Genomic DNA, 11,650 nt, shown 5'->3' on the forward strand with positions numbered 1-11,650 from the left:
GGAGCAGGATTGGGGACCCATGACTTAGTCCCGCGTTGTTTCCTTTCACACATGTGGAAATTGATGCGCGTTCATGTGCAAATACCCGGGATATAGCTACATGTGTGAAAGGGGTATGTTAAATAGATTCATCATGCTCCTCAGCCTATCAAATTCAGATCAAACTAATAGATTAATGTACATAGTACTAATAATAATAATAATAGTTATTATTATTACTAATATTATTCTTTTATTATTATTATTATTGTTATTATTATTAAATATATGCAAAAATTTAGTAATTTATTGACTAATTTAATTTTTTTTTTTGGATGCCTGCAGAGCCACTTTAATGACCATTAATAAGGCTGATTTTCTATGGCTGCCTATCATTGCTCAGCTCCAAGGCGATACTGGCTACTAGCGGCAAGGCTTTACACTTTGCTGGCCTGTCTCAAGGCATATGCACAGTGGACTGGAAGACTGATTCCATTTCTACTTTTGCTATTAAGAAAAAAAAATGTAAATGCAAGTGTTTAAAGAAAGTAAAAAAAATATTATTTGTTGATTTTGCACAAATATGTACATATGAAAAGTTTAAATTGAATTTAAAAATTGTTACTTTACATCATCACCAGAGCTTTCCAGGGTATTACAGCCCCTAAAGTTAGGATCATTTTTTTGCAGAATAGTACACTGACTTTTCCCATATGAAGCATTGTAGCCCCCCACCAGCATTATCCTAGGAGCTATCTCATTCAAATATAGCCGTTAAAAGTTTTTTTTCTATATTCTTTGCTCCTATCTTGATCTACAGCTGGCTGCCACTTTCTCTTTGCTTCTATAATGAGACATTGGCATTTATTATCCTATGAAATGCTGAATGTTTACCCCTGATGTCATCGGCATACTGCAGCTGTTTTTAAAAGAGTCTTGGTTGATTACTACTTATGAAATCAACCTGCTTATGCGCTTCTAAGAGTATTATAGCAATCTTCCTTTTCCCTCTGATCTCTAATGACTTTCCCCATTCAGATGTTTGTGCCTTCAAGATTTCCGGTCTCTTTCAGCCCGTACATGCTTAGCTAATTGAGACAAGCGGACCTCACCTAAAGACAAGCCTCACCAGTCACCAAAGATCTCATTAGTGGGCCCGCATACCTCTTTGTAGAACACAAGCGGGAACTTGCAACCATATCCCAAAACTAGAGGGTAAATATTCTGAAACATGGAGGTAAAACACCTTTACTTATAACATGCAAACCACTACTTCCTAAAAAACATCTGGAGAAGTAGTTAGACTATGGATTAAGATGCTGAAGTTAGTATACTTATTTTTTTCCATACGAGATTAACTTGATCAGCAGCTTGTTTGGGAAAGGACGCTCTCCTCTTTGAATCAAAAGGTCCTATTGTCCCTTAAGAGAAACTGGAATTTTAAGAGAATGTTTCTTTTGTTGTTTTTTTATGTACTCCCCTATCTAGAACCTATTATGGCTCTGGGTTCATGGTATACTTACATAGACATGAGGGCGAACTGGCAAACTTTTATCATAGTGAGGCAGTGGTTAGCAGTGCTGCTTTGAAGTGGTGGGGTCTTGGTTTTGGTTCCAACCAGGAACCTGTCTGTGCGGAGTTTGTATGTTCCCCATGTGGGATGGTACCATTACAGATATTAGGGGCCCCGGATGACACAGACTAACAATATGTCCACTGTACATACAATTTGACTTTTTAATACTAACTCATTAAAAGTAAATTTTCAGTGTTATAACTTTATTCTGTAACTGATCTCAATAATTAAGTTTGTGAAAAGCACAGTTTAATCATAGAGGTCGGTCAAGGCATTCAGCAGTGGGCCTAGCCAGGCATCATTCACAGGGGCAAAGCTTTCTTTGGTCATATGCAGCCAAACTTCACACATTTTGATCAATGTAACAACAGTAATGGAACTCTCTGGCTACACATTAAGCTTATTCAGTCACCCATTGCTTTTTTGGGTGCGGCTTAACACAGTAATAGATTTATTCAAACAAGTTTCTACTCAGTTACTTAATACAGGTAAATGAAAAGCCAGTATACTTATTAGGATAAGAGGTTGTACATATTTTGTGCAAAAAAGGGATTTCTGGGAAAACATGGACAAGCAGGAGCCAATACGCCCCAAACTATTTTTTTAGTGATTTAATGGCATGGCTCTCCTGCCACTCCTCTATTCACATTTGCTGCATATGTTCTATCCATCGCCTAATCCATTTCAGTAGTTTAAAGGTGAGCAGCCTCTGGCCATGACTTCTGCATGATTGAACAAGAGTATGTACACCAATTACTGGGATGTAAAGTACACGTAATTGGCTATAAGAGATGGAGACCAAATGAGGTGGAGGTATTAGCACTGAGGGTGGAGTTATCACAATGGGGGAACAATATGACATGTATATGGGGAAATCTTAAACACAGGAATGCCAGACTAGTCTATTATTTTTTATCTTTTATTAATGGCGGCAAAGGTGTCCACCGCTAATAATTTAGGCAAAGCAATTATACATCAATACATAAGATTAAATAGGAACATATAATTAAACAATGGAGTATGGAGAAAGTGAAGGTAGAGCATAGCTATTGACAATGGCTAGTAAAAGTAAGTAAGAGTGTATTGCCCATGAGGACTTACAGTCTACGAGGGAAGGGTGTAACTAGAAGGGTTAACTGCGATAGAGAGTAGGTGAGTGGTCAGATGGCCTGAGTAATGAGTTGTGAGTGGTGTTAGTTATAAGGCTTTTATGAAGAGGTGAGTCTTAAAGGTGTGAATTCTGGTGGAGAGTCTTATAGGGCGAGTAGAGATCTCGAAATCTCAGCTGTGGGTGATGATCAATGCACACTTGGACTCCATCATGAAATTACACTTTAAAAATGTTAGGATACGGTGTGTTCTGTACCTATCTCCTTCTGTGTATCAGTCTATGGGCGCATCCCCTAGTGTTAGACCCCTAGTGCCTGGAGTCACTCGGAGGCGGAGTTATATGATGTAGTTTCCTGTTCCTCCATCTCAGAAAGAGTGAGGAGAGTGTGACACACACAGAGACTGAGACAGAGTCCTGTGTGTACAAGTGTGCAGAGCTGAGACTGGAGCAGATCTCCGCTACAGAGACTCACAGTGTTCCAGAGCATGCATCATCCTCTCTACAGTGGGAGTCAGACTGCATAGCTGTGCAGTCCTCCATGCTTTACCCCCACAGACATCTTCTGATAAGTACCACTACCTAATGCTGTTACCTTGTGTGATATATGGGCTCCTCATTACCACTATCAGTGTTACATCTGAGTCACCTGTGTTCACTAAATAAACCTGCATTACTGTTTAAGTCACTAAGTGTGTGAACTGACGTCACTGCACCAGATAGCCCAGTACACTCTGCCAACAAAATAAACATGTGAATCCTGAAACTTGGTCCTCAGGGCCCCAAACAATTCATGTTTTCCAGTTCTCCTCACAGAATCACTAGTGAAATAATAGGATTTTAATACCTCCCGGTAAATCCTTTTCTCCTAGTCTGTAGAGGATGCTGGGGTCCACTTCAGTACCATGGGGTATAGACGGTTCCGCAGGAGCCATGGGCACTTTAAGACTTTTCAAGGGTGTGAACTGGCTCCTCCCTCTATGCCCCTCCTCCAGACCTCAATATAGGAACTGTGCCCAGGGAGACGGACATTTCGAGGAAAGGATTTACTTTTAATTTAACGGTGAGATTCATACCAGCTCACACCTCAACCATGCCGCACAACATGGCATTCAACATAACACACGCCAACGGGAATGAACAATTGCAGCAACATGCTGAAATAATCGTAACACAACTACAAAATAACAACTGCAGGTAAAGTACGCACTGGGTCGGGTGCCCAGCATCCTCTACGGACTAGGAGAAAAGGATTTACCAGTAGGTATTAAAATCCTATTTTCTCATACGTCCTAGAGGATGCTGGGGTCCACTTCAGTACCATGGGGTTATACCAAAGCTCCAGTACGGGCGGGAGAGTGCGGATGACCCTGCAGCACCGATTGACCAAACTTGAGGTCCTCATCGGCCAAGGTGTCAAACTTGTAAAGTTTAGCAAACGTGTTTGACCCTGACCAAGTAGCTGCTCGGCACAGTTGTAAAGCCGAGACCACCCGGGCAGCCGCCCAGGATGAGCCCACCTTTCTAGTAGAATGGGCATTTATCGACTTCGGCATCGGCAATCCTGCCGTGGAATGAGCGTGCTGAATCGTCCCTCTGATCCAGCACTCAATAGTCTGCTTAGAAGCAGGACACCCAATCTTGTTGGGAGCATACAGGACAAACAGAGCCTCTGTTTTCCTTATCCGAGCTGTGATTGCAACATAAATTTTCAAAGCTCTAACCACATCAAGAGACTTTGACTCAGTGAAAGTGTCAGTAGCCACTGGCACCACAATAGGTTGGTTCATATGGAAAAGATGAAACCACCTTTGGAAGAAATTGTTGGCGAGTTCTCAAGATCAGGTAAGGGCTCTTGTGAGACAAGGCCCCCAACTCAGACACCCACATTGCGGATACCAAGGCCAAAAGCATCACCACTTTCCAAGTGAGAAACTTCAATTCTATCTCCTGTAGAGGTTCAAACAAATCCGATTGAAGGAACTGCAACACCACATTAAGGTCCCATGGTGCCACTGGAGGCACAAATGGAGACTGGATGTGCAGCACCCCTTTCACGAATGTCTGAACTTCTGGAAGGGAGGCCAATTGTTTTTGAAAGAAAACTGATAAGGCCGAAATCTGGACCTTGATTGAATCCAATCTTAGGCCCGCGTCCACACCAGCCTGCAGAAAATGGAGAAAACGTCCCAACTGAAACTCCTCCGTAGGAGCATTCTTGGATTCACACCAAGACACATATTTTCTCCAAATACGGTGGTAATGTTTAGATGTTACTCCTTTCCTGGCCTGAATAAGAGTGAGGATGACTTCTTTGGGAATACCCTTTCGGGCTAGGATCCGGCGCTCAACAGCCATGCCGTGAAACGTAGCCGCGGTAAGTCTTGATACACACACGGTCCCTGCTGCAGCAGGTCCTCGTGAGGAGGAAGAGGCTGAGGATCTTCTATAAACAACTCCTGAAGATCTGGATACCAAGCTCTCCTTGGCTAGTCTGGGGCAATGAGGATTGCTCGAACCCTTGTTCTTCTTATGATTTTGAGAAGTTTTGGTATCAGTGGAAGTGGAGGGAAGACATATACCGACCGAAACACCCACTGGGTCACCAGTGCATCCACTGCTATTACTTGAGGGTCTCTCGACCTGGAACAATATCTCTGAAGCTTCTTGTTGAGACGAGATGCCATCATGTCTACTTGAAGAACTCTCCAAAGACTTGTCACCTCTGTGAAGACTTCTTGGTGGAGGCCCCATTCTCCTGGATGGAGATCGTGTCTGCTGAGGAAGTCTGCTTCCCAGTTGTCCACTCCCGGAATGAAAATTGCTGACAGAGCTCTTGCATGCCTTTCTGCCCAGAGGAGGATCTTTGTCACCTCTGCCATTGCCGCTCTGCTTTTCGTTCCGCCTTGACGGTTTATGTACGCGACTGCTGTTACATTGTCCGACTGGATCTGCACGGGTTGATCTTGAAGAAGATGTACCGCTTGTAGAAGGCCGTTGTAAATGGCTCTCAATTCCAGAACGTTTATGTGAAGGCAGGTTTCCCGACTTGACCATTTTCCTTGGAAGCTTTCCCCCTGTGTGACTGCTCCCCAGCCTCGGAGACTTGCATTCGTGGTTACTAGGACCCAGTCCTGAATCCCGAACCTGCATACCTCTAGTAGGTGAGAACTGTGTAGCCACCACAAGAGCAAAATCCTAGCTTTGGAGGACAGGATTATCTTCCGGTGCATGTGTAGGTGGGATCCGGACCACTTGTCCAACAGGTCCCACTGGAATACTCTGGCATGGAATCGGCCAAACTGTATGGCCTTGTAGGCCGCCACCATCTTCCCCAACAACCGAATGCATTGATGTATTGACACTCTTGTTGGTTTCAAAATCTGTTTGACAATTCTCTGGATTTCCAGAGCCTTTTCAACTGGAAGAAATACTCTCTGTACTTCTGTGTCCAGTATCATCCCCAGAAAGGACAATCTTGTCGTCGGTTCCAATTGTGACTTCGGAAAATTCATGATCCAACCGTTGGAGTACTGACAGGGAGAGTGCAATGTTTTGCACCAACCTTTCCCTGGATCTCGCTTTTATCAGGAGATCGTCCAGGAAAGGAATTATATTGACTCCTTGTTGTCGAAGGAGGACCATTATCTCTGCCATAACCTTGGTGAATACCCTCGTGCCGTGGAGAGCCCGAACGGCAACGTCTGGAACTGGTAATGGCAATCCTGTACTGTGAATCTCAGATAAGCTTGGTGAGGAGGATAAATGGGAATATGCAAGTAAGCATCTTTTATGTCCACTGACACCATGAAGTCCCCTTCCTCCAGACTGGAAATCACTGCCCTCAGAGATTCCATCTTGAACTTGAACCTTTTGAGGTAGAGATTCAGATTTTTCAGGTTTAAAATTGGTCTGACCGAGCCGTCCGGCTTCGGAACTACGAAAAGGCTTGAATAAAAACCTTCTCCTTGCTGTGACAAGGGTACCAGGACAATGACTTGATCCTGACATAATTTTTGAATTGCAGCTGTTACTACTTCTCTGTCTGGAGGAGAAGCTGGCAAGGTCGATTTGAAAAATCGGCATGGGGGGTCGTCTTGAAACTCTAGTTTGTATCCATGGGACACTATTTGTAAGACCCATGGGTCCAGGCCAGATTGAAGCCAGATCTGACTGAAAAGTTTCAGACGTGCTTCCACCCGAGCGGACTCCCGCAAGGGAGCCCCAGCGTCATGCTGCAGATTTGACAGAAGCAGGGGTTGATTTCTGCTCCTGCGATCCTGGAGACACTGCAGATTTCTTTCCTCTTCCCCTTCCTTTACCTGCATAGAAGGGGGAACCTTTGGCCTTTTTGTATTTGTTGGGCCAAAAGGACTGCATGTGAGAGTGATGTGTCTTTTTTGCCGGTGCAGGAGCATAAGGCAAGAATGTCAACTTACCTGTGATAGCCGCAGAGACTAACGCATCCAGCCCATCTCCAAACAAGGCCTCACCTTTATACAGGAGAGCCTCCATATTTCTTTTGGAATTTGCATCAGCGTTCCACTGGCGAATCCACAACGCCCTCCGAGCTGATACTGCCTTGGTAGCGGCTTTTGTACCCAAGAGTCCAATATCTTTCATGGCTTCTAGCATGTATGCAGCAGCGTCTTTTATATGAACTAACGTTAGGAGTATCTCGTCTCTATCGTGTCAATTTCCGATGACAAGTTATCTGACCATTTTTCGATAGCCCTACTCACCCACACGCAAGCAATGGTGGGCCTGAGCAACGTACCATTGGCCACATAAATAGATTTTAACGTAGTCTCCAACTTGCGGTCTGCCGGCTCCTTCAGTGAAGCCGTCCCAGGTGCAGGAAGAATCACCTTTTTAGTTAACCTTGACAGGGCACTGTCTAATATAGGGGGTGACTCCCATCTTTTCCTGTCCTCTGCCGGGAAAGGATAAGCAACCTGAATCCTTTTGGGAATCTGAAATTTCTTTTCAGGGTTTACCCAAACTCCCTCAAATAGAGTATTTAGCTCATGAGAAGGAGGGAAAGTTACATTAATTTTTCTTTCTTTATAAAAATAAGCCTTCTCCTGAGGTACAGGAGGGCCTTCCGAAACTTCCAAAACTTCCTTTATAGCAACAATCATGTATTGAATGTTTTTTGCCAATTTAGGATCTATCCCCCTGGAATCACTATCGTCGACACAGGGATCAGAGTCCGTGTCGGTATCAGTATGTACTATTTGTGCAAATGGTCTCTTATGTGATCCAGAGGGGTCGCCTGTGGATGAAAAGGCAGAACTATGAAAAATCACACCTTCCACTGATTTTCTCCAGCTCTCTGCATGAGACTCAGACTTATCCAATCTCTTACTGATATGATTCACACTATCACGTATTTCTTTCACCCATTCAGGCTCGTGGTGTGCCAGCAGCACCACCACATTACAACTCTGTGTCCCTAAAATGGCTCCCTCAGGGGAAGATCTCCCTGCCTCAGACATGTCACACACGTGCACAACCACACCACAGACACTCTGGGACTTATAGGGGACAGACCCACAGTAAAATCTGTTAGAAGGACACAGATAGGATTTGCCAGTTCACAACCCAGCGCCAGTAATAACTTGTCTGTGAAACATAAAATGCCCACAGACCTGTAGCGCTTTTATGATATTCACAATAATATATAGAACCAAATTCACTGTGCCCCCCCTGTTTTGCACCCTGATACTTGGTTCAGCAGTGGAGGAGGACCAGCGTTCTTCTCTGCAGCCTGGAGGGAGAGAAAATGGCGCTGAGCAGTGTGCTGGCTGACTGAGGAGGAAGCCCCACCCCCGCAATGGCGCATTTCTCCTCAGAGTTTTTGATACCAATATTTATACTGGCGGGGGTAGGGCTGTGCTCGGCATCTTATGCCCTCTATTTTTGCTAGTTTCTAGGTTTTATGCTGCCCAGGGCGCACCCCCCCCTCCCCCGCGCCCTGCAGTACCTGTGTATGTGTGGGTAGCATGGCGCGCAGTGTTCCCGCCCGCTGTGCAGTACCTTTTAGCCATCACGATGTCTGAAGATTTCTTCTTACACTCACCTGTCTTCTGACTTCTGGCTCTGTAAGGGGGGTGATGGCGGGCTGTAGGAGTGAGCGCATAGCCGCAGCTAGCGTTCAGTTCCCTTCAGGAGCTAATGGTGTCCTGTCAGCCAGAAGCAGAGCCATGAAACTCATTAGGAAGTTGGTTCCTACTTCTGCCCCCTAAGTCCCACGAAGCAGGGAGACTGTTGCCAGCAGTTCTCCCTGAAAATAAAAAACCTAACATAAGTCTTTTCAGAGAAACTCAGTAGAGCTCCCCTGGAGTGCATCCAGTCTGCCTGGGCACATTTTATAAACTGAGGTCTGCAGGAGGGGCATAGAGGGATGAGCCAGTTCAAACCCTTGAAAAGTATTAAAGTGCCCATGGCTCCTGCGGTACCGTCTATACCCCATGGTACTGAAGTGGACCCCAGCATCCTCTAGGACGTATGAGAAAATTAGCTCCACCTGTGGATCTTTTAAAATGTGTCAGTGAATAACGCATACACCTGTGCACCTGCTATATGACCTGGAAAACATGACCAGTTTGGGGTCTTGAGGACCGAGTTTGAAGATTCACATGTTTATTTAAAGTGTAATTTCCCTCTGAGGACCAAACATAGTCAAAAATCATCTATAACTAGGAGGGTGGTATTCATGTGACCGGCGGTCAGCTGACCGACAGTCACATGACCTACCCCACCATCCCGATGGCTCACTATCCCGATGGTCGGCATGCCTACCAACAGGGACTATTTCCACTCGTGGGTGTCCACGACACCCATAGAGTGGGAATAGAACCCGTGGCGACCGCAGGTCGCCACCGAGCCCGCAGCGTGGCGAGCGCAGCGAGCCCGCAAGGGGCTTGCTGCACTCGCCCCTCCCCGCCGGGATCCCGGCGTCGGTATGCTGCCGGGATCCCGGCGTCGGTAAGCTGACCGGCGGTCTCCTGACCGCCGGTCAGCCGTACTACACCCAACTAGGAAGCCTATAGCACTGCTGACACGAATGAAGCAGAGTAGGGGGAGTATTGTTTAAATCCAAACTTTGAACAAATCTGAAATTAAGTTTTATACATTTCTGTCATGTAAATTCTAAATAGACGCCTTAGTGAAATATATTTTAATCTTTGCCACTCTCTAAAATAATAATAATAATAATAATAATAATAATAATAATAATAATAGTGTATTTCACAGTTATGTAATTATATACACAGTTGATATATTATAACATTTTAAGTTTTTAACAAACAGGAAATACAACTATGCATACAAAACCCAGCCCAAACTCTTCGCTAATTGGTCATATAATAAAGATAAACATCTAAACATAAATATCCTATGCCTATGTATATCTTATCAGTGTGTCTGAACCTCTAATTGCTCTTAATACTAACATCTCGATGTCTAGATGCTAGGTTGCTGCATAAGATAAGAGTTCCTTTTGAAATTTGTACTTGTTAGGAGTTAATCAGTCCAGTGGGTTTTACAGGCTTTTTACCGTGTTGTAAAGCAAATATATATGGCGGAGCGGCATAAAGTCCAGGCTGCTTCCTAATGAGATGTGTGTCACGTCTTTGATGCAGGGCGAGAATGTATAAAATCAATACACCAGCACTTTGCGACAATATATTTGTTCCGGACAAAAAATGTCCTAAGCACCCAGCACTGAAACAATCAGGGGTGATTCAAGATGTTTACTTTTTAAACTTCTCCAACCTTTTGGCAAGCTGCAACATAGTTAACAAGCCCTCTTACAAGGAATTAACTAACTGGGAAGTCTTAATAACACTGTGGAATAAAGACCACTTGTGGGTCTTGAGTTGACATCACTATTGTTTTGAGATGAAATAGCTGGGACGGTCACACCCAGCCGCATTCCTGTTGCACACATTTTAACCAATGTAGCCAATCTTGTAGGTATCTTAGTTTAAGCATACATCACATTAGACATATGTTTTTTTTTTTTTTTTTTACCAAAGTACTATCCTACACAATAAAAGCCTAACGCTGCTCATCACCTATATGGGGGGGAATTCAAGTGTGTTTCGCTAGATGGCACCTGACTGAGAAATTCAAGTGTTGCTCCACTCAGCTGCGCAGAGCCGCTGGCACTGACATTCCTGTTATGTTGTTCCGTCATTTTGACGAGCACAGTTTTATATAGCACACAAATGCTACACTTATTTAAGGGGTGATTTATTAATGCTTTGGGAGAAATAAAGTGGAGAGAGATAAATGGGTCTATTCCAGGGACGTGCCGCACGTCACTGAGCTATTCATAAAAATGGTGAACTGAGTCACAGTACATTTCAAGACAGATCACTTTATATTGATGTGATATATCTTGAAGTGATTAATACCCCTTTCACACCACCGGGTTGACGTGGGTCACTGTGCGGTGTGGAAGGGGTCACTGCCGAATTCCCAGGTCGCCTGACCTGGTATTTCAACCCGGGAATAAAGAAGGGTTATTCCCGGGTTTTTACCGGGTCAGGTGGAGTGTGAACGTTTTTCTGTTCACAACGGTAACGGTCACAGTATAGACAGTTCATCTCCCAGCACTGCCTCCGCACTCGTCCCCGATGCCTCCTCTGTCCCCGCCCCGATGGCAACCCAGCATATTGCCGGGTCGGGAAACCAGTTTGAAAGGGCCCAATACCGGGTCGCACCCAGGAAGGACCCGTTTCCAATTCCCGGGTGCGACCCGGCATTGCGATGTGAAAGCGGTAGGTGATACTTACCTACTGTATCCAGCAATGTCCCACGGTCTTCATCCTCCTCGGTGAAGCAGTTGAACAGTGCAGTTCGCAAAATACTGCAGCTGTGTCCTCTGACACTGCGCATGTTTGCTGGGTCCCCATTGACAGTGCTGGCATAAAAGCAGTCAGGCGGGGAAGGGATGGGAATAGGGAGGCCAATCC

This window comes from Pseudophryne corroboree, chromosome 4 (genome assembly GCF_028390025.1).
Source record: "Pseudophryne corroboree isolate aPseCor3 chromosome 4, aPseCor3.hap2, whole genome shotgun sequence".
NCBI lineage: Eukaryota > Metazoa > Chordata > Amphibia > Anura > Myobatrachidae > Pseudophryne > Pseudophryne corroboree.